Source organism: Triticum dicoccoides, chromosome 5A (assembly GCF_002162155.2).
Source record: "Triticum dicoccoides isolate Atlit2015 ecotype Zavitan chromosome 5A, WEW_v2.0, whole genome shotgun sequence".
In the NCBI taxonomy this organism is placed as follows: Eukaryota; Viridiplantae; Streptophyta; class Magnoliopsida; order Poales; family Poaceae; genus Triticum; species Triticum dicoccoides.
The window spans coordinates 370,614,347-370,635,964 of NC_041388.1; the positions used below are offsets into that span (position 1 = coordinate 370,614,347).

Sequence of the window (21,618 nt, forward strand, 5' to 3'; positions counted from 1 at the left end):
CTTCTTCAGCTTTCGTTTGTGAATTTGGAAACTTCCAATCCTTGGATCATTCCATTCCACTTTCCACCAAAACGGCTTTGCACAACATCACATCCAAACTAGAATTTCCCAAGGTGAATGGATTTTCCTGAAATGGATGGATTAACTACAAAGGCTAAGAGCATCTCCAATCGTTGGCCTCCTAGGGGACGCGTAAAATCACCGTTTGGAGGCGAACCGGCGATAAACCGCGTGTTGGGGGCGTGATACTCCCCAGTCGCCGCCCCCACGTCGCATTTTTAAAAAAAAACAAAATTCGGCCCCACATTTGCACAAATAAGGCGCAAATTTAACCAAACTTCGGCGAGTTCATCAAATATTTTACAAAAAAAGGAAAAAAACACTAATAGACCCGCCGTCGCCCTCGCCGTTCCTCGCCGCCCGCCGCCCTGAAGCTCTTCATGCCTAGGTGCCTGTAGAACTGCGTGTAGTCGCCGTCGTCGTCATCGTCGCCTCCTCCGCGACCGCCGTCCCTGCTGCTCCCCTGCCCAGGGTCGCCGAGGTGCAGTGCATTGGACGGCCCGGGGGCGTCGTCGTCCTCGTCGCTGTCGAGGATCACCACGCCGTTCTCGTCCTCGCGCCCACGCTAGTGGGCGGCTATCTCCTGCAGGGCTCGGCTCTGTCGGACCATCTCGTCGAGGAGGTAGTTGTCCCGCGCCCAGTTTAGGGAGGCCTCGTCGGAGAAGCCGGACCGGGCTATGGCCTCGTACTCCACCGGGAGGCCGGACACCACCTTCGGCCTGACGAGTCGGGCAGAGGTGGGCGAGGACTCGGCGATGCGGACGCCGCAGCTGCGGGTGCGCCGGCTGATCGGCGCGTCCTGGGGCTCCGGCTTGACGGGGAGGAGGGGGGAGAGCCGGACGAGCGGCCGGCCGAGGAGGAGGATGCCGGGTCCATGCGTCTCAGCGTCCACGAGCTCCCACGCCGACGGGAGAAGGTGGGGTAGCGGGGTACTCCAGCCTCGGCGTGTTGCCGCCCTCGATGTACTCGAGGACGGCGTCCAGCGTGCGGCCGGGCACACCCCACCATCAGCAGTGCCCGTCGGCGTTGTGCTTCCCGAAGGCATGATGCCGTTGGCGGCCTCGAGCTGCACGGCGTGGCGACGACGAAAGTACGGCTCACACAGCGCGCTGTCGGGAGTGTACCTCGGCCCTTCTCTCGCCGCCTGCGGCAGAGAGGAACGGATACGGGCGATGTCCGCACGCCTGGCCGCCTCGGTGGGCGGCGGTGGCACCGGGACCCTGCCGGCGCTTATCCTCCACGCCCCGGGCACCCGCATGTCCGGCGGGACCGGGTACTCAGCCTCATAGAGAAGCCGGTTTCGTCCTCGTGAAGGTGGCGACGGCCGAAGCCGTTCGCCGCCGCGCCATCGCCTGGGTAGCGCTCCGCTATTGGAGAGGAGAGGGATGGCGAGAAGAGAGGGAGGAACAGTGGCATCGGCGGTGAAGAGCGAGGTCTGTGCGTGGCTCGTCGTGTACGCGTGGCGGGCGAGGGACGCGCGTCACTCCGCCTTCACTGCGTCGCCCGTGAGGCATCAATGGAGGCTGACCGGCGCGGCAGCGCGCAGCAGCTTTGGCATTGATTCCCCGCGAGAACCGAGAAGATGAGGACGACGAAGCGACGAGAACAACTGAGTCGCTGCCAAGAAGGGCCCGCCGATTTTCGCGCCAAAAACGATTCGGACGGCGCCCCCAAGCGCCCCCAACGTGCCGGATTCGGCCTGAATCCGCCGGCGTCAATTTAGGCCCGAGCCGGTGAAAAAAAAACATTTGGAAACGTTACTGGACCGATTTTTCGGCGTTCGCGTACAAATAATCGTTTAAGAAGCCTTGTTAGGGGCGCGGTTGGACATGCTCTAAAGGCACTCGTAGCACAACCGATGAAACCCACGGCGACAGTAGCAGAAAACCACGTCTACTAAACCTAACGAGCCTGTGGAGCGTAGGGGTCAGTTTAATCGTCCTAGACTACGTCCGATGATGGTCCATAAAAACGAACCCGCGGCTCATCTGGTATATGAAACCGCGGTGTGACATTCCCGTCACTTGCATCCACCTATGTTCGTTCCCGCAACATAGGTTTGAGTCAACTCCATGAAACATAAGCTGCCTACGTCGTCCGTCTCACCGGTAGAAACTCTGGCTGGAGGGAGGGGTGCGCCACCAACCACCACCAGCGTCTGTCGCTTGCCCTGTTTCGCCAGCCATCACATCATCCGCTGTATTGTCCTACGGCAGGGTCGAGGCGCGGACAACGGGCCCATCTGTGTGGGTGTGCACAGGCAGCCACCCCCACACTTATATAAAGGCCCAGCTAGCCACTCCATGCTCCACCCAAGCCGATCCGCCTTCTCTTAGTCCTGACCTTCTCCCTCACCTGAGAGCTCCCCTGCATTCTCAGCTCCCGGGAAGCGGGAAACTCTCTTCATCCTTCGATATTGATACATACGAAACCTATCATTTCTTGCCATGGCCGCGAAATCTTGGAACCCATTCTCCTGCTGCGTCGGCGGCAGCAGAGTGGCGGACGACGACTACGACGCCTGCAAGCGGCGGATCAGGCGGAGGGGGAAAGGCTGCCCGAGGTCGTCGTCGAGGATGTCCTTCAAGAGCCTCAGCTCGTCGGGGACGCTGTCTCCGGAGGACCTGTCCATCACGCTGTCCAGGTCCAACCTGTACGCCTTCACCTACGCCGAGCTCCGCGCCGCGACGGGAAGCTTCTCCCGCGCCAACTACCTCGGCTGTGGCGGCTTCGGCCCGGTCTACAAGGGCGCCGTGGACGACGAGCTCCGCCCCGGGCTGGCCGCGCAGCCCGTCGCCGTCAAGTACCTCGACCTGGAGTGCGGCACGCAGGGCCACAAGGAGTGGCTGGTGAGTGCCAAACAGAGTTTGACAATGCACGCGCCGGCATGGCAGATCAAATTCGAAGCCTGGTGGATGAATGGCTGACTTATATTACATGGGTTCTCTTGCAGGCGGAGGTTTTCTTTCTTGGGCAACTGAGGCACAAGAACCTTGTGAAACTGATCGGGTACTGCTACGAGGACGAGCACCGGATGCTGGTCTACGAGTTCATGAGCGGCGAGAGCCTGGAGAAGCACTGTTAGACTAAGTATATAATAGATATACGTGCTGTAACGTATCCTATATTTGTACGATTTTCTCTTATAAATATATGACAGCCGTACCCATCAAGGATATCGAGCATTGTTTCAAACCCTAGTTTGTTTAACATGGTATCTGACGACGCGTTCGATCCGCGCCGTGCTTCCGCCTCCTCTGCCGCCGCCGCCGTGTCGGCCTCCGCCGTCGTACCGGCTCCCTCAACCCTGGCGGTGGAATCGCCCTTCATGGCGTCTACTCCGCTCGCCTGGGCTCGTCCGACAGCATCGGGCTCGCGTCAAACGGCGCTGCCCCGATCTCCCGTACTGGATCCATCAGCGCAATCCCGTGATGCACAGCAGCCCTACGGCGCTCCTACCCAGCAGCAATATGGCGTCTCTACCCAGCAGCAGCACTACGGCGCTCCGGTGCCATACGGCGCTGCTACCCCGTTGCCATACGGTGGGATTCCTCCACCGGCTTTGCCCAATGATGCGCCGCCGGCTTCTAGACCATATGGCGCTCCCGTTCAGGTGCCGTACGGCGGGCCTTACCCGCGCGGTACGTCGCGCCGTCGCCGACGCCGTATGTACCTTCCTCCGCGGCGTCCTCGATGCCGTATGGTGCCCTACGTCGCCCCTGGGTCATACGCCGTTCCTTCCGCGCAGCCCTATGGCGTGCCTCCTGCGGTGTTCTACGGTCATCACCAACACCACCGTGCGCCACCGTCGGCCGATGCACTGATCCCATATAGTGCTCCTCCGACATATGACTCGCTGCCCTCCGCATCGGTGGCTGAACCCGGATCGTTCCACTTCGCTCATCTGGTGACGGTGAAGCTCTCTGCTGATAACTACCTCTTGTGGCGCGCTCAGGTGTTGCCGCTAATGCGTAGTCACTACCTTGAGGGGTATGTCGACGGTACGCTGCCGTGTCCTCCGTCCATGGTTCCGGTGCCCTCGGCTGCCGGTGGCTCCGTCATGATGTCCAACCCTGCTCATCGTCGGTGGATCGCTCAGGATCAAGATATTCTGGGTGCCATTCAGTCCTCGCTCACTCCCTCCGTGGCCGGCATGGTGATCTTTGCCGCGACGTCGAGGGATGCATGGGCCACGCTCGACTCCAGCTTCTCCTCCCAGTCGTTGGCCCGTTCCTCTGCCATTCGTAATCAGCTGGGTGAGGTCAAGAAGAACGATCTCTCCGTCATGGCCTTCTTCAACAAGGTCAAAAATTTGGCTGATACACTGTCATTCATTGGGAAGCCTCTCCGGGATGAGGAGTTTACTTCGTTCATTCTCAATGGGCTCGATGAGGACTATGACTCTCTTGTTGAAAATGTCAATGGACGTGACACGCCGATGCCGCCTCGCGACCTCTACGCGCGCCTCCTCAACACGGAACAACGGCTCGCTGCTCGCCGCTCCGTCGGCGTCTACACGGAGGGCCCTTCTGCGAACGCTGCTCACCGCGGGGGTGCCCGTGGTGCCAAGCAGAAACCGTCGCCGTCCACGGGCAACCAGCCCCGTCCGCCCGCTCCAGCTCCTTCGCTGTCTGGCCGCAAACGCCTACACTGCGAGGCATGTGGTGGTGGCGTTGAGTGTCAGCTCTGCGGCATTGAGGGGCACTTGGCGTCTCGATGCCATCGTCGCTTCAAACGTGATTTCCTTGGCATTGGGAACAATGGGAAGGGCAACGAGAAGCAAGCGGCTCTCGCTACGCAAGAGCCTGGGTTCAGTCCTTCATATTTTGTGCACCCTGCCTGGTACATGGACACAGGCGCCACGGACCATTTGACGAGCCAGCTTGACAAGCTGACCACTCGCCAGCCCTACACCGGTCATGATCAGGTCCGCACTGCCAATGGATCAGGTATGCCCATCTCACATGTTGGTCAGTCATCTCTTCTTTCGCGTACCACTAAAACCTTGCGTCTTCTTGATGTCCTTCGTGTTCCTTCAGTCACACGTAGTTTACTCTCGGTCCCTAAATTAACTCTTGACAACAATGTGTTTGTTGAGTTTCACCCTTTCTATTTTTTTGTTAAGGACCGGGACACGAGGGACGTTCTACTTAGTGGTCGAGCTCGCGACGGCTTATATGCGCTTGACGTGCCATGGGTATCTCCATGAGTATCTCAAGTTTTCAGTGGTGTTCGAGTGTCGTCTTCACAGTGACACTCTCGCCTTGGCCATCCGGCCACTCCCGTTGTGCGCCATGTCCTTCATCGTCATCATCTTCCTGTTGAGTCAAGTAATAAGGAGTTTCTAGTGTGTGATGCTTGTCAACAAGGCAAGAGTCATCAGTTGCCTTTTTCTGTTTTGAGTCGTGTTGTCAAGGCTCCTCTCGAACTTGTGTTTTCAGATGTATGGGGCTATGCCCAAACTTCTGTCAGTGGTCACAATTATTATGTCAGTTTCATCGATGCTTTCAGTCGCTTTACTTGGATTTATCTTATTAAGCGCAAATCTGATGTATTTCATGTCTTTATGCAATTTCAAGCACATGTTGAACGGTTGCTTAAACACAAAGTTATTCATGTTCAGTCTGATTGGGGGGGGGGGGTGAATACCGTAATATTAACACCTTCTTTCAGAAGCTTGGCATCTCTCACTATGTGTCTTGTCCTCATACACATCAGCAGAACGGTGCAGCTGAGCGCAAGCACCGTCACATAGTTGAAACTGGTCTAACACTTCTGGCACATGCCTCTGTCCCGTTTCGGTTCTGGAGCGATGCTTTTGTTACTGCTTGTTTTTTGATAAACAGGGTCCCACACGACTTCTTCACATGAAGTCTCCTCTAGAAGTGTTGTTTCATGAAACTCCAGATTACTCCTTTCTCAAAGTGTTTGGTTGTGCGTGTTGGCCACATCTCCGTCCGTACAATAAGCACAAACTTGAGTTTCGATCTAAGAAGTGTGTGTTTCTCGGGTACAGTCCTCTTCACAAAGGTTACAAGTGTCTTCACATTCCGACAAATCGTGTTTACATTTTTCGTGATGTTGTGTTCGATGAGACTGTTTTCCCTTTTTCCACGCTCTCACCATCCACTGATACTACCGCTACCGAGCTGCACTCCTTTCCAGTTTTGCCTGATCAATTTGTAGATGCGGCATATTCTCCTCTGTTGTTGCCTAACTACGGTGCAGGAACTGGACGGGGCGCTCGCCTTGAGCTTCTACACGATGACGTGGTTGGCGCTACACCAACTACAACCCTCATGCCGTTTGGGTCACTCGACGGCGAGCTCGACGTCGACCGCACTAGCATGCCCCATGCACATGGATCGCCTAGCCCGGCTGTCCGTAGCCCGGCTGCCCGTACGTGCCCGGCTGCCCGTAGCCCGGCTGCCCGTACGTGCATGCCCCATGCAAATGCATCGGGTGAGGCAGCTGACCGTACATGTGTGCCTGATGCACATGCCCGTACATGCATGCCCCATGCAAATGCATTGGATGAGGCAGTTGCCCGTACGTGTGTGCCTGATGCACATGCATCGGGTGAGGCTGCTATCCCGCCTAGCCCGGCTGCCAGCCCGTGCATGTCTCATGCACATGGAGCGGGTGCTGCGGCAGCCTCGCCCAGCCCGGATGCTGCTGCGGTGCTGCCACCCTCGCCCGGCCTGTCTTCGTCAGGCAGTCCAGGTCCAGCAGCGCCTGTGGACTCCCCCTCGGCAGAGTCCGTGGACTCGCCTTCTGGTGTGTCTTCCGCGCCGCTCCTCGACGTTGGCTCTTCTGCTGTGGTGACTTCTTCGATACCTCCGCCGCCTGTCACACTACGCCCTCATACGCGCAGCAAGACTGGCATTTTCAAGCCTCTCCAGCGCACGGATGGTACCGTCGCATGGATTGCGGCCTGTGTTGCTCGTGCTGAGGCTGATCCTACGGCGGAACCGCGACATTTTCAGGCTGCGCTTGGCATTCCACACTGGCGCGCTGCTATGGAACAGGAGATCCATGCTCTTCGAAAGAATAATACCTGGCGCCTGGTTCCACCTCCCTCTGGTGTCAATGTTATTGACTCTAAATGGGTGTTCAAGGTGAAGAAACATGCCGACGGATCCATTGAGAGGTACAAGGCAAGATTGGTTGCTAAGGGGTTTAAACAAAGGTATGGCCTTGATTACGAAGATACGTTTAGTCCTGTTATTAAACCCACGACTATTCGTGTCCTTCTTTCACTGGCTGTTACTCGAGGGTGGTCGCTTCGCCAGCTTGATGTCCAGAATGCCTTTCTTCATGGAGTTCTGGAAGAAGAGGTATATATGCGTCAGCCACCTGGTTTTGTTGACCCTACTCAGCCACACCATCTGTGTCGCCTCGACAAGGCTCTTTATGGTCTGAAGCAAGCTCCTCGTGCGTGGCATGCATGTCTTGGCGCCGCTCTTCGTGCGCATGGGTTTGTACCATCTACAGCAGACACGTCTCTGTTCATTCTTCAGCGACCTGAGGTGACTATGTACATTCTGGTCTATGTTGATGACATCATACTTGTCAGTTCATCAGTCACTGCTGCAGATCGGCTCGTGGTTTCTCTCGGGGCTGTTTTTGCTGTCAAGGATCTTGGGAGACTGCATTATTTCTTGGGTCTGGAGGTTCTTCATTCTGACAGTGGCTTGACTCTCACTCAGCAGAAGTACTCTCAGGATCTGTTACGGCGCGCGGGTATGATGCAGTGCAAACCTGCTACGACCCCTATGTCCTCCACAGACAAATTATCAGCTTTTGATGGAGATTTGCTCTCCTCTGAGGATGCCACTGAGTACCGCAGCATCGTTGGTGGGTTGCAATACTTGCTTATTACTCGACCAGATATCTCATTTGCAGTTAACCGTGTGTGTCAGTACCTTCATGCACCGCGTGATCCTCATTGGACGGCTGTTAAGCGCATTTTGCGCTATGTTCGACACACTGGTTCATATGGTCTACATCTGCAACCTGCGCCCTCTGGTTTGATCTCAGCCTTCTCTGATGCTGATTGGGCCGGTAGTCCCGATGATAGGCGATCCACGGGGGGACATGCTGTGTTCTTTGGTCCTAACTTGATCGCCTGGCAAGCTCGCAAACAAGCTACAGTGTCCCGGAGTAGTACTGAAGCTGAGTACAAAGCTGTTGCTAATGCCACAGCTGAGATCATATGGGTGCAGTCATTACTTCGAGAGTTAAAGGTCTCTCAAGCCCAGCCGTCTGTCCTTTGGTGTGATAACATCGGTGCTACGTATCTTTCATCCAATCCGGTATTTCATGCCCGAACGAAGCACATCGAAGTTGACTATCATTTTGTGAGGGAACGGGTTACACGGAAGCTACTTCAGATCAAGTTCGTGCCTTCTAAGGATCAGCTTGCTGACATTTTCACTAAACCCTTGCCCTTGCCTTCTTTTGAAGGATGTCGACGCAATCTTAACCTTCTGAGTGTTTCAGGACACAGTTAAAATTGAGGGAGGGTGTTAGACTAAGTATATAATAGATATACGTGTTGTAACGTATCCTGTATTTGTACGATTCCCTCTTATAAATATATGACAGCCGTACCCATCAAGGGTATCGAGCATTGTTCCAAACCCTAGTTTGTTTAACAAGCACCTCTTCAAGAGTGAATTCTTCACTGCTTTCTGCCGTCGATTGGTCATTCTGAGGATTAGTGTTACGTTTGGTTCTCGAGACCAGCAAGATATAGAAATTTGTTAATTTTGGAAATCTGGGCACGTATCCATTAGCGATGAGGTGTTCTTGCCCCCTGAAGTTTCTTTTCTCCAAGTCAAGAGGATAGCTGAGCTGCTCTCTGCCTTCCAAAAGAACAACGCTTGCTCTTTTTAAAACAGAGGAATTGTAGATATTTGGATATTTTGGATTAAAGAATTATTTATCCTACCAACTTCCTCGTCTTTGAAATTACAACTCTTGGTCAACGTGGAGGAGGAGACTGACCTAAAACATCCTATTTCCTTTCAGGCATAAATGGCTATCTCCCGTGGATGACAAGGATGAAGATCGCTGTAGGGGAGGCCAAGGGCCTTGCCTTTCTCCACGATGCAGACTCGCCGGTGATCTACCGCGACTTCAAGGTCTCCAACATCTTGCTCGATTCGGTAAGCCATCCGTAACTTCAGACTTTCTGCAAAGAAAATAAGTAGTTTAGAAAACGTCTCTTTCATTTGTGAACTTTTTTTTACCTCATTTGTTAGTACCCGAACCTTCACCTCGTACATCTTTGTATGTCATTTCGTGCTATTTTCCTTAACAAAGTTCATACACTTGCTATTTCAGGATTACAACACCAAGTTGTCCGACTTTGGGTTGGCCTAGGATGGGCCCCAGGGCGACAAGACACACGTGACAACACGTGTCATGGGGACGCATGGTTATGCAGCTCCAGAATACATCTTGACGGGCCACTTGACTGCCAAGAGTGATGTATATAGTTTTGGTGTAGTGCTCTTGGAGCTCCTCTCTGGGCTACGGTCAGTGGACCGTGCACGGCGGCCGAGGGAGCAGAACCTGGTGTCTTGGGCTAGACCATACCTCAAGCGCTCTGACAGATTGTACAAAGTCATGGACCCAGCTCTCGAGTGTCAGTACTCATGCAAAGGCGTTGAGGCGGCAGCATTGGTCGCATACAAATGTCTCAGCCAGAACCCAAAGTCTAGGCCCACCATGAGGGAGGTGGTCAAGGCCCTCGAGCCCGTCCTCTACATGGAAGACTTCTTTCCTGTGGGCCCATTTGTGTTCACAGTCATTGTGGAGGAGGACAAGGTAGTGGACATGAAGGTGGAGGTCGAGGAGAAGCACCAACACCATCGCCAGAACCATCAAGACAGGCACCGACAGAAGTACCCTGACTCAGCAATCCATGCCGGCATTGTGCTCCGCGGCCATGATGGGGTCATTAATGGGTACACTGGTGCACAACGGCGGCAACAAAGGTCGTCGAGCTACCACCGGGAGAGACGGGCATATGACTAAGGTAGCTAAGTGAGTAGGACAATATGGTATGCACAGAGTATAAAGATGTGATACAAGTCACTTCAGTTTTTTCTTTCAAATTTGTGGATTGTGTTTCTTTTCTTCTTTATAGTTTTTGGAAAGGTCTATGGGGACTTAAGCCCATCTTTCTTTTGATAGTGACAACAAGGGTATAGATAAAATAGGGATGCAAAACAGTGACAAAAGTCCGATTTTGATTTTCGCAAGCATAGTTCAATATGTTGTGAATGGCCTAATTAAAAGGGATGTTAAATGTTTCTTTCATTTACACTCTAGAATTTTGATCCAATATTTGTCCATTGTTCGCAACTGAGATGAGTATTACCGGAAAAAATTGGCATGTATGCACGTCTCGGCAAAACCTCGCACTAGGAAAGAAAAGCAGATTGTCATCTTATGCTGAGAGAGACGTCCTCCGATTGACCACATTCAAATGCTTTGTAATTGCATGAACACTGAGACCACCGTCGATGAGGTTGAAAAAAAGGATATATGCGGCAACACATATGGAATGCTATGTGTTAAAATAAAGAACGTGGAGTTATTGAGGTCTTGCCCCAGAATTGTTGGGTTAGAAAGGCATGATCGCAAAGTAACACACATACGGCCCAGATAACCATCGCCTGAAGGAAGAAACCATGCATGCATCGCGTAGCGTCCGAGAGCGAGCCATCAGCAAAAAAAAATTACGAGAGAGAGAGACCGCAACGCGATTAACCCGTTTTGCGGTTGGGGCCTGATGATGCCATCTTCAGCGCCAACTCTATCTCATGAGAAAAAACTCAGGGAGCACTTTGCTGCAGTCGATGAACCGGAAGCACCATGGATAGATAGATATCTCCAGAGAAGACGGCGGCACGGGCCATTCATTGGTGTCAAGGTCAACATGCGCATCCACGTAAAAAACAGAGCCGGGCAGGAAGGATCTACTATCCACAATTCAGTCTAAAGGTACGATTCAGATTCGCTGACTTGCCGTGGCAAAGGTAGCGAAGCTACAGTACCACTACCTTTGCTCAGTCTCGTCCGTCGGATTGAAAAGCGGCGGCCCAGATCGGATGCTACAGTATGGTCAATAGTGATTTGCGTAAACAGTGGTTTACGTGAACAGTGTTCGCGGACAGTGATTTGGTGAATCTCAGCCTTTGCTTCTTGATCCTGCAGCAAAGTCAGCGGGGATTTGCTGTGGCTAAGTTAGCGAATCATAAAGGTAGTATGTCGATCAAGCTTGTGTTGTGTGTACTTATACGGCGTCGACAATTGGCGCCCGAAACTACCAACTGAGCTATCGATGCGCATGCGCATAGGAAGAATCTGATCGAAACCGGACAAAAATAAATGAAAGTCAGAACTGAACTGCAGGGTCCAAGTGTTGTATTGTCTCTTAATTAATCCACATGGCTCGTCTTGATACCAGGCACGTACGAGGAGGATAACCCGGCTTGATTACAGAGTAGGTTAAGGTATGATTAGGCACAGGTCCTAGTCGAAATAAAGGGAAGAGACTGTTGTATTTGGCCAGATTTATCAGCGTACAAGGCTACAAACGCACATGAGATACGTCCATGCAAATACGTCCATGAATATTGTCCCCAGTTGTTAATGAATAAATAATACTTCCCACGAAAAAAATACTGAGAAGGCAAGGTGACGGTGTCTCAGTTCTCAACATTTATGCATCTGCATTGCAGGGAGTTGGTGTCGGAATCTTTAGGTTTCAATTTTCCTTAGGAGACAATGGTCCTAAAAAAATTCTCTATTTTTTTACGATGATAATGGTCATATTTCTCAGTTTAAAAATCAACAAAATGGTGGATTTTATTAAATCTAAATGAAACATCCGGTCTATAGGACTCTACTGTTGCCGAATTGTCGTTTTCCCCCTTCCTTTTTATCAGATTTTTGATGTTTGACTATGTGCATCCTAGTTATGCAGAGGCCAGATGATACTTTAAATGATTTGTATCGCCTTGATGCTACATTTTGATAATAAAAGCGCTCTTTATCAAAAGAAAAAAGTAAAACATTCGGACCTAAATTCCACATAGTTAGAGCATCTTCAATAAAAGATGTAGATGCAAAAATAATTAATTTATACATGTCCGAGACTCAAAAACCCTTCTCCAACAGATGATGTAGATTCAAAAAAATTCCGCCTTCGCCTCCCGGTGATGTAAAATACAACAGTTGGTGATGCAAATATACGTCTCCACCTATAGGAGATGTTAATTTGTCAGCCGCGCACCAACCGCCCAACAGCCTTCCGCCCACTTGCGCGCGACTGTCGCCCGCCGGCCTCCCGCTTCCCGTCCGCCGCCGCCAAGGCCGATGCCGATGACCCCGCCGCGTCCGCCGACGGTGGTCCGACCCATGTCATCGTAGCTGTTGCCCCCCAATTTGGCCTTCGCCTCCATGCCACCACCACCATCCCGCCGCCCCGGTTTTGCCCCATCTTGGTCGGCTGCCGCCACGGTTGAGCCACCAGTGAAGAAGCAAAGGGCCGCCAAGCTCCGGGATGGAGGCGTGAAGTGACCGGCGGCGAACCAAATTCGGGCGGCCAAGAATTTGAGGCCAGGTGCAGCGGTCTTGTCCGATTGGCAGTCGCAGATGGCCATGTCATCCTCCTCCAGCTAAGGACCCCCTTCACCACCTCCACCATCTCCACCGCTCCCACCGCCGGCCATGGAGGAAGATGTGGCCACGCCAACGGCAACTGCATTCAACGTGTTCAACGATATGTCGCGAACGTAAAAAAACATTTTGATTTCTTTTGTGCTATTGTTTGTTCTTTCACTTTGCGGTACGAATAGGATGTGAAGTTGATTGTGTGTGCATCAATTTGTAGTCTTGATGATGAAGCTTTCATGCGCGTCATAAATGTGTCAAACGATGATTATTTCTCGCAAAAGTAGGCATCACAAGATTATGGTGTGTCTGATCTCGATCTGAACTTGTCATCGAATGCTATGGTTTTCTTAATAAAAATCAGAACAAAAAAATTGGTTTCTGCGTCTCAAAGAAATCGTTCAACTCGAAAGAAAGCAAGCAGGATAAGCAACGGACTATGGCGTCAGCTCCCTATTACTATATCCTACTATAGCAGACAAGAAGAAACTGTCAACGGTTTGCATGCGGCGTACGTCAGGTGGCCAGCTCACTACTAAAAAAATGTTTATAGGTACAAGTTTACCAGTAGCGTTTGTTTTTGACCCCACGCTACTGGTATTTACCAGTAGCGTTGGGTAGAAAACGCGCTACTACTATTAAATAACAGCAGCGTTTGCTAGCTTGGGCCGCGCTGCTGTTACATGGGTCGCAGGGCAAAAACGGTAGCCCACTTACCTGTAGCATTTGTTTTGAACGGGTGCTACAGCTGGTGGGCTTAGCAGTAGCGCCGGTCTCTACCCAGCGCTACTACTAGGGGAAAATAAAATCTGCCCGAGCGCCCCCCGCACCCTCTCACTCTCACAATCGATCCCCTCCGATGACGCCGCCGCGGTTAGGCTTCCTCCCCGGCCGCCTCATCCCCGTCAATGGCGTCGTGCGTCGCCACCACGCGCGGTCGCCTCTCGCCTCCTCCAACGCTCCAGCCCCGTAAGTCCCCCTCGATCTCCTCCTCCCTGCGCGCGCCACCACTAGCTAGGCTCCAATCGATTCGCCGCGGCGGCTCGCCATGTTTTGGGATTTCGCGTGGGGGAAAGGGATTTAGGGATTGCAGGGTGACTCCGCGCTTCGATGCGACGTGTTCCAGGCTTGTTTTCTCGCGTGATTGGGGAGAGAGTAGAGAGAGAGGGGTATGGTGAGACAAGTAGAGGCTTTTTGTTGCTCACCAAAACTTGGGTTTCAATTCTTAATTAGCAGTTTAGCAACTATAATTGAAACTTGGGTTTCAATTCTTGGCTGTTGTCCCTGGAGCAGTGGCGGCGGTGCCTAGTGTTCTAGTGTTTAGAGAGGGGTTCTTTCCTGACACTAGGGTTATATCGTGATGAGCTACCCTATGTGTGAATTTGATCCACTAGCTTCTTTGTTGATGCATATAAAGATATGACCAAGAAGCCCTCACTGTTATGTGGTTTCATGGAAAAATCAATGCTTGATTCGATACTCTTTCAGGTTGAAGAGAGTGTCTGTATGTGGTGATGCTCAAATTGTCAACTTGTTATGGTGCGCATTTGAATACATGCTAACACCCGTTTCAAAAAAAATGCTAACTGATCTATCTCATGTCTCTATTTTCTTGAATGAGAAAACTGACTTTGTTGTGTTAATTAGGACAGGTTGATGCTATCTTTTGTCTGTGTGTGCGATTGTTCTTCCCTTGTATTACCTCTTAGTCTGGTGCTTATATTTTGTAGTAGAAAATGTTGGCTACATTTTCACCCACTTGTGAATTCTATATTAGGCTCTGTTTGGGTTACATGATCTCTGTTAGGTATTGTCTGAACTGAACTACAATTTAGTTGTTATTTTGCTTGCCATGTGAACCTCATGTGTATTCTTTATGATGTGTATATTATTCGAAACCCGATGTGTGTATTGAAAACTTTATATTTAATTTTTGGATCGTTAATCCTCTAATCATATTGCTTTAGGGAAATGACGCCACCACCACCACCATGCCGACGGTGCAAGTCAAGGTGCACCAGCAGCCTTGCAACTGGCACGCTGTTCGACATCTACTACCAGTCGAGTTTTCTTCATGCGGCGGTAATAAATTATATGAAACTAGTAACCACTATTTTGTTTTTAGTGTTATTGGCATTAATGCATCGTGTATATATCATTTTGCTTTTTGCACACAGATCGTCCCATGCAATGTAAGGTCAGAATTCAACAAGCTGACCAGAGACTCTGTGACCTTTGAGGCTCCTGGGGGCCCCTACACTATGGAGGTCGAGAAAGGACGAAATATGACGCAGGTGGGAGGAGATGGATGGGTCCGTTTCATCGCCCACATGCGTATCACCGGTGGTGAGTTGATCAGCTTCTCTTTCAGAGCAGAAAGACCCAAGTTGACCGTGATTTATGTCAACAAAGCAGAAGATGATGAAGATGATGAGGATGATGAGGATGATGACGACCCACTTGGTGAAGCCATCGTTGCTCAAAGAATGAGGTTGAGCGAGGAGGAGGTGTGCAACCTATGGGACATCATTCCGCCACGTGCTGACTTCGTCGGGGTGCCAGTCGTGACCCGCCTGACAAGTACCATGGTTGATCGGCATATCATGGTATGTTGCATTTAGTGTAGTAATTTGATGATATGCTTTATTGTTATACTTAGTGTAGAGTCCGATGATATATATGCTTAGTGAATCTTATATGCTTAGTGAATCTTATATGCTCAGTAAATCCGATGATCTATATGCTTAGTGAATCTGATGATATATATGCTTAGTGAATCTTATATGCTTAGTGAATCCAATGATATCTATGCTTTATTGTTATACTTAGTGTAGAAATGTAGTACTGTCTTTTGATAGTGTAGAATGTGTGAGGCTACTTATTAATTGATATGTTTTTCTTATTCAGAAACTGCCAAAGAGCCTATCTGAGAGTTTTGGTATCAAGCCTGATGAAGAAGGCTTTGTTGGAATACGCCTTACCGCGAGGGGCTCCATCACCACTTGTGCGTACGGCGTGGATACGGACGGTCGCACACACTTCAACTCGGTTGGGTGGAAGAGCTTCCTCGTCGGCAAGAATCTTCATGTTGGACAGGCAATCCTAATTACTATCAGGAACACCCACCGTCCAGGCTTGAGGGTGATGGTCGTCATCGATATCATCTAGAACTACATATGCTTGTGAGATCTATCCATGCATGTGTGTGGATGCTGAACCATATATATGCTAGTATGACTACCTAGTAGACTTATCAACTATGATCTATCCATGCATTGTTCACTACTGTATATGAGTTTGTGAGATTGTGTGGTTATATTAAATGTGGTATTTGTCGTTAATGCTTGTGAGATGGTTCTGTGAACTTAGTTTATTTGCATTGGACTTGTCTTGATTTTCATGAATATTGCCTCTGACTCTTTTTTTTATTTTTAATTTCTATTTATCTAGTTGTAGCGCGGGGACAAAATAGGACGCTACTACTATATGATCATAGTAATAGCGTTGGTAGAGAAAGAGGCGTTACTACTAAGTATTTTAGCTACATTGTTTAGAAACGCGCTATTATTAAATAATAGCTGTAGCGCCGTAGTAAGGTTTTCTCTTGTAGTGGCTCCCTGTCCTAACACGAAGAGACCAACACTCTTAGCGCTAGTGGAGTACGTACATATGATGACCCTGGGATAAAATCAGCATGGTGTCAGCAAAGCCACAACCAACGGTTTGCCGCAAAAAAAAAGCCACAACCAGCGGCGCGTGTGGCAAACAACCAGCCTGCTGCTGTTGGCAGCTTATAAAATTGGCGGCGACCTGTTGCTAATCAGCGTACCATCATCATGTGCTCGTCGGTCTGACATTAGTTTAAGATGATCACACCCGCTACACTGGTAGAAAAAGAGGCTTCCGTCCAGCCCCATTAGTCGCGAAACTGTAGTAACCGCGACTAATGAAGTCTTTAGTCGTGGTTCGGCAGACGAACCGCGACCAAAGGCTTGGGCCAGGGCGCTCGGTGGCCAGCTGGTGCACGTGAGGGGCTTTAGTCGCGGTTGGCCAGGCCAACCGCGACTAAAGGTGCCCAAAGGCCTTTAGTCGCGGTTGGCCTGGCCAACCGCGACTAAAGCTCCTCCCCTATATATACCAGTTCAGCGCACTCACTTAGCCATTTGGTGCCACTTCTCTTCACAAGGGGGTGTAGGTTTGCTTTTGGTTCCTCTTATGCACACAAGGTGTTTGATGAAATGCCCAACAGCGTGAAACAAACATGATATGAAGTGTTGGAGCCACACTTGAGGTTCCTCCTCGATCGCGGTTAGCAACTTGAACCTTTCATGCATGTGTGTCATTGATAAAATATGCATGTGTGTTGTTCATTGTTTAATTTCTATTGTTTATAGCTAGTTAGTTTAACAAATGCATGATGGTTAATTATATATTTTATATTATAATAATGCAGATGAATCGGCAATGGATGTACGGTAACCGACTCTCCCGCAAGTTCACTACGGGTTTGAAAGATTTCCTCGTAGTGGCTAATGCGAACAAGCAGAAGGGTTTTGTTATCTGTCCATGTGTTGACTGTAAGAATCAGAAGGGTTACTCTTCCTCAAGAGAAGTTCACCTGCACATGCTTCGGCACGGTTTCATGCCAAGCTATAATTGTTGGACCAAGCATGGAGACAGAGGGGTTATAATGGAAGAAGATGAAGAAGGGGATGATTTCATCGATGAAAGCTATCTTGCTCATTTCGGTGATACTTTCATGGAGGATGCTGAAGGTGAAGGGGAAGGTGAAGGGGAAGGTGAAGGGGAAGGTGAAGGTGAAGGTGAAGAAGAGGCACGTGATGAGACCGTTGATGATCTTGGTCGGACCATTGCTGATGCACGGAGACGCTGCGAAACTGAAAAGGAGAGGGAGAATTTGGATCGCATGTTAGAGGATCACAGAAAGTCGTTGTACCCCGGATGCGATGATGGTCTGAAAAAGCTGGGCTGCACACTGGATTTGCTGAAATGGAAGGCACAGGCAGGTGTAGCTGACTCGGCATTTGAAAACTTGCTGAAAATGTTGAAGAATATGTTTCCAAAGAATAACGAGTTGCCCGCTAGTACGTACGAAGCAAAGAAGGTTGTCTGCCCTCTAGGTTTAGAGGTTCTGAAGATACATGCATGCATCAACGACTGCATCCTCTACCGCGGTGAATACGAGAATTTGAATGAATGCCTGGTATGCACTGCATTGCGTTATAAGATCAGAGGCGATGACCCTGGTGACGATGTTGAGGGCGAGAAACCCAGGAAGAGGGTTCCCGCCAAGGTGATGTGGTATGCTCCTATAATACCACGGTTGAAACGTCTGTTCAGGAACAAAGAGCATGCCAAGTTGTTGCGATGGCACAAAGAGGACCGTAAGTCGGACGGGGAGTTAAGACACACCGCAGATGGAACGCAATGGAGAAAGATCGACAGAGAGTTCAAAGATTTTGCAGCTGACGCAAGGAACATAAGATTTGGTCTAAGTACAGATGGCATGAATCCTTTTGGCGAGCAGAGCTCCAGCCATAGCACCTGGCCCGTGACTCTATGCATCTACAACCTTCCTCCTTGGTTGTGCATGAAGCGGAAGTTCATTATGATGCCAGTGCTCATCCAAGGTCCGAAGCAACCCGGCAACGACATCGATGTGTACCTAAGGCCATTAGTTGATGAACTTTTACAGCTGTGGGGCAGACCTGGTGTCCGTGTGTGGGATGAGCACAAAAAAGAGGAATTTAACCTACGAGCGTTGCTTTTCGTAACCATCAACGATTGGCCTGCTCTTAGTAACCTTTCGGGACTGTCAAATAAGGGATACAATGCATGCACGCACTGCTTACATGAGACTGAAAGTGTACATTTGCCAAATTGTAACAAGAACGTGTACCTTGGGCATCGTCGATTTCTTCCGAAAATTCATCCAGTAAGAAAGAAAGGCAAGCATTACAACGGCAAGGCAGATCACCGGCCGAAGCCTGCGGAACGCACTGGTGCTGAGGTTTTTGATATGGTCAAGGATTTGAAAGTCATCTTTGGAAAGGGTCCTGGCGGACAATCAGTTCCGAAGGGAGCTGACGGGCACGCAGCCATGTGGAAGAAGAAATCTATATTCTGGGAGCTAGAATATTGGAAAGTCCTAGAAGTCCGCTCTGCAATCGACGTGATGCACGTTACGAAGAATATTTGCGTGAACCTCCTAAGCTTCTTGGGCGTGTATGGGAAGACAAATGATACAAAGGAAGCACGGCAGGACCAGCAACGTTTGAAAGACCCTGATGACCGGCATCCGGAATGGTTTCAAGGTCGTGCCAGCTACGCTCTGACCAAAGAAGAGAAGGTCATCTTTTTTGAATGCCTGAGCAGTATGAAGGTCCCGTCTGGATTCTCGTCCAATATAAAGGGAATAATAAACATGGCGGGGAAAAAGTTCCAAAACCTGAAGTCTCACGACTGCCACGTGATTATGACGCAATTGCTTCCGATTGCTTTGAGGGGGCTCCTGCCGAAAAATGTTCGAGTAGCCATTGTGAAGCTATGTGCATTCCTCAATGCAATCTCTCAGAAGGTAATCAATCCAGAAGATCTACCACGGTTACAGAACGATGTGATCCAATGTCTTGTCAGTTTCGAGTTGGTGTTCCCGCCATCCTTCTTCAATATTATGACGCACCTCTTGGTTCACCTAGTCGAAGAGATTTTCATTCTCGGTCCTGTATTTCTACATAATATGTTCCCCTTCGAGAGGTTCATGGGAGTATTAAAGAAATATGTTCGTAACCGTGCTAGGCCAGAAGGAAGCATCGCCAAGGGCTATGGAAATGAGGAGGTAATTGAGTTTTGTGTTGACTTTGTTCCTGACCTTAAGCCGATTGGTCTTCCTCGATCGCGGCACGAGGGGAGACTAAGTGGAAAAGGCACGATCGGAAGGAAATCAACGACATGTATGGACGGCCATTCTCTGACTGAAGCACACCACACTGTACTGACCAATTCCAGCTTGGTGGCTCCGTACTTTGAGAAACACAAGAATATTTTACGCTCGGACAACCCGGGGAAGCCTGAATCCTGGATTAGGAAGGCCCACATGGAGACTTTCGGCAGTTGGTTGAGAAAACATTTAATGAATGACAATGATGTTGTAGATCAGCTGTACATGTTGGCCAAGACACCATCTTCGACTATAACGACTTTCCAAGGGTACGAGATAAATGGGAATACATTTTACACGATCGCCCAAGATAAAAAGAGCACCAACCAAAACAGTGGTGTCCGCTTTGATGCAGCAACCGAGAATGGGCAAAAGGTCACATATTATGGTTACATAGAGGAGATATGGGAACTTGATTATGGACCCTCCTTTAAGGTCCCTTTGTTCCGGTGCAAATGGTTCGAGCTAACAGGAGGTGGGGTAAAGGTGGACCAGCAATACGGAATGACAATGGTGGATTTCAACAATCTTGGTTACCTTGACGAACCATTCGTCCTAGCGAAAGATGTCGCTCAGGTTTTCTATGTGAAGGACATGAGTAGCAAACCGAGGAAACGGAAAGATAAGAAAACGATCAGTACATCATGCGATGATCCAAAGCGCCACATTGTTCTTTCAGGGAAAAGAAACATCGTGGGAGTGGAGGACAAGACAGACATGTCAGAAGATTATAATATGTTTGCTGAAATTCCGCCCTTCAAAGTGAACACCGACCCAAGCATTAAGTTAAATGATGAGGATGCTCCATGGATACGGCACAATCGTAAGCAAGCAGGGACACAAGGGAAGAAATGATGTGTAATAATTTATTGTACCAAACTTTGTTGAATGGATCACGTGAATTATATTACCCGTGATGTGTTTGGTGTCCATTTTCGAATGATTCGAGATACCACTAATGATACATGAAATTTGGAGTGATTTAGTCATACTCCTGCCTAGGCGTATAATATGCATACTCGTAGTCTTCATAGCCGCCGCCGTTGTACTGGTAGTCGTCGCTTTCTAAGTTGCCGCCGTCGTCGTCGCTGCTGTCGTCGCTGTCGTACTCCTGCCTAGGCGTATAAAATTTTGAATTGAATTAGTTTTATTTTTCTGAATTTTTTGATATATTATTTGTATTTTTAACATTTTGAATTGAATTGGTTTTATTTTTCTTAATTTTTTGATATATTATTTGTATTTTTAGAATTTTGAATTGAATTAGTTTTATTTTTCTGAATTTTTTGATATAATATTTGTGTTTTTAACATATTGAATTGAATTAGTTTTATTTTTCTGAATTTTTTGATATATTATTTGTATTTTTAACATTTTGAATTGAATTAGTTTTATTTTTCTTAATTTTTTGATATATTATTTGTATTTTTAGAATTTTGAATTGAATTAGTTTTATTTTTCTGAATTTTTTGATATAATATTTGTGTTTTTTACATATTGAATTGAATTAGTTTTATTTTTCTGAATTTTTTGATATATTATTTGTATTTTTAAGATTTTGAAAAAGAAAAAGTATTTTAAAAATACCTTTAGTCGCGGTTGGCCTGCCCAACCGCGACTAAAGGTCGTTGCGCGCGGGAACGAAAAACCCGCCAAAAAAGCCCTTTAGTCGCGGGTCGCCTCCCCAACCGCGACTAAAGGTTGCCCTTTAGTTGCGGGTCGCCTCCCCAACCGCGACTAAAGGGGGGGGCTATAAATACAAGGGCCCGACCCGTCGCGGGCATTTCTCGTCTTCTCTGCCGCGCCGAAGGCCTGCCGCCGTCGCCCTCGCCCTCGACGCCGCCCGCCGTCGCCCTCGCCCTCGACGCCGCCCGCCGTCGCCCGCCGCCCCCTCTCGCCCACGTACG

The 21,618-nt window shown here is 49.5% G+C and overlaps 1 pseudogene; it reads left to right on the forward strand.

Annotated features, from left to right (window-relative positions):
- Nucleotides 1–2,404: 2,404 nt before the first annotated feature.
- Nucleotides 2,405–10,104, forward strand: LOC119299544 (annotated as a pseudogene).
- The last annotated feature ends 11,514 nt before the right edge of the window (nucleotides 10,105–21,618 follow it).